The sequence below is a fragment of the Pteropus alecto genome, unplaced genomic scaffold, assembly GCF_000325575.1.
Source record: "Pteropus alecto unplaced genomic scaffold, ASM32557v1 scaffold106, whole genome shotgun sequence".
Taxonomy (NCBI): Eukaryota; Metazoa; Chordata; class Mammalia; order Chiroptera; family Pteropodidae; genus Pteropus; species Pteropus alecto.
In genome coordinates this window covers 17,394,927-17,397,630 of record NW_006442103.1, presented here as the reverse complement: position 1 = coordinate 17,397,630, position 2,704 = coordinate 17,394,927, and positions in this window count along the sequence as shown.

The following is a 2,704-nucleotide window of genomic DNA, read 5'->3' as shown; positions in this document are numbered from 1 at the left end:
TACAATGAAAGCCCAGCTCTTCATTCATATTGGCTTCCCTCCCCCTTCCTCTTAGGACTCATCGCTTGCCCTTCAGCATTGCCTAGACTGAGCTCAGATATTCTTTTTGTCATCTTCGTGTGTTCTTGACATGTGATGGGTGCTTACCAAATGTCTGTGATTATCAAATATTGTGGGTGGGGAGCACAAGTCAATACCTGTGTGAGACATGGATGATTCCAAGTAACTCTGCTTCTGATAGGATTTGGTTTTCTACGAGTTCAACGTTTTGTTCGTTTTTAATATTGTAATGAAATGTCCGTTTCCTGGGGGATGTGAGAAATACCAGGCTCATAACAGTTGTATGTAGCTAAGAGCAGATAGATACACAGACACTTTAAACATTTCGTCTCACCAGCTGTTCACTAGTGTGTCTGATACCTGGTCATTTTGTCTCGTTTTCCCTCAGGAAAACATCTTTATTATCTTTATTATCTCGATGAAGGAACTATCTTCAACTTTCCAGGCTCCTGGGTCGTTCTGATAACCTAGCATTTGCCAGTAGGTTCGAGGCTTTAAATTAGCTGTCCTGTCTTTTCGGATCTCTTACTTCACATATTAGAATCCCACGAGACTTTACCTTAGGGAACATACGTAGCTGCCGCCGACTGCTGTAGCGTGGCCTACAGATGTGGTTCGTCTCCCCCTCTCCTGCTTTCCCCCTTTCAAACCCCGCTCCCCACACACCTAGCGTCTAAGTAATAAGTATTCGAAGAGGTCATTTATATATTAAATTAGAATTGATGTTAACTAAATATAAGGACATTCTGCTTATAACAGTTCTTATGTCAGACAGTGTCGTTCTAAACAGGAGCAAATGAAAATAAAAGCACGGACGCCTCTGACTCATGTCCCAACGCCACTGTTGAGTCTGTTTTCTCGCACACTGAATTTCACAAGAAAGATAATGAATATACCTGTCAGGTGGTTGTTTACGCAGATCTGTTGTGCAGTACATTTGGAGATTGCTGCCTGTTACTCAGCAAAAAGATAAACTGGGGAAATGAAATGAGCAACATGAGAAAATATTATCTTTCTGATATAAATACACATAAGAGAATCAGAAATGTGAGAACTACTACGTCTTTCTAATCATGTAATTATTTGGACAACTCTCTGCCTTTGGCCTGATTACCTGTGGAAGTGCCTCTTGAGCATTAGAGAACTGACAGCTGGTATCACTTAAGTCTTTTTCTTTTGAATTCCATAATCCTATGATATTGGGGATTTATTATCTATTAAAATGGACCTAGTATCTTTTAATCTGCGGATGACTCTAGTTCAAAAGTAAATTGAATGTTGCTTGCTATATTTTCATGTCTTTCTTTGAACATATAAATTTACCTCTTTGGGCATGTAAATTTGTTGAATGAACAGTCCTTTCATAATATAATTCCTAATTATCAGCAATAAGTACCCCAGTTTCCTTTTAAAAGATTCTTTTATTCTAAACTCATTGACTCTCTCATTCTAGGTGTACTATGCAAGGTTACAAAAAAATCATTGGTTAACTTCTAAACCAAGCTGCAAGTAAGATGTAAATAGGAAACTGAACTCGAAACAACTCAAGAGAAAAAGCCATAGTTACTGATGAATGTGAACTAATATTGATTGATTTTTCCTATCTTGCTTTTGTAATTATATGAAAATGTTAGAACATTTTCCCAATTATATAATACAAAAAAATGCATTCCTCGAGTGTGAGAAAGTATGGATGTGCTCAAAAAGCAGACTTAGGGGGATATGTAAGAGGGGCACGGGAGCCACAATGATCTATGGAGAAGAGCCCGGAGCCAACCACCAGGCACCAGTGACCACCAGCACCTCCACACCTTACTACGTGCCATCTTTCTGGACCGTTGCCCACAACCAGCCCCTAGGAGCAAACACTTCTTCCTTATAGACTAATCACCTGTCCCTGAACCAGTCCCCCTCACCTTTTCCCAGCCTCTTTATCTATAGCTGGTATAGATTCTTTCAAAACAACTTACATCTTCCTTCTCCAAAGCCGAGGTGTGAAGGAGTCTGTCAACTCCAGGACCACCCACACGTTTGTCTTTCCACCTGCCCCTGCTGCTGGTAGTTAGACTGCATGCCCCACGAAGCATTTGGCTCAGTAGACCCTTTCTTTCAGAAAAGCTTTTGGCCGTGAAAGTTTTTTGTTTAATACCCCCAAAGCAGATAATCCCAAAATCATTTCTATTTAGCTTTACGAGAAGTTTCTCCTCTTAATAAGTTTCCCATTGGCTAATATAATAGTGGGTTTGCTTCTCCTATGCTGATTTGACTACCGTAAAGAAATACATGCCGAGACCTATTATTTAGTATAGGGAAACCATCCTCGAGTTAGAAGGCTCATCAGTATACACGTTAAGGTTTGATGTGTTATTCCTTCAAGGGCCTTGCTTGGGAGTCCTATGGAAAGGAAGAAAGGAACTGGGTTTGTGAGTGGAAGTAACCAAATAGGAAGTAACCAGACAGTCAAGATTTGGGAGGGGTGAGCAAAAGGTTGCAGTGAAAATGTACCTTTTTTTCCCCACAAACTATCTAGTTAAGAGCCAGAAAACAATTGAGGACAGAGGGCAGATAAAAGGGGGAACAGCGGATTTAAGTGGATGGGTTTTCAACTTAATATAAAAATGAAATTTTCAATAAATAGAGCGGT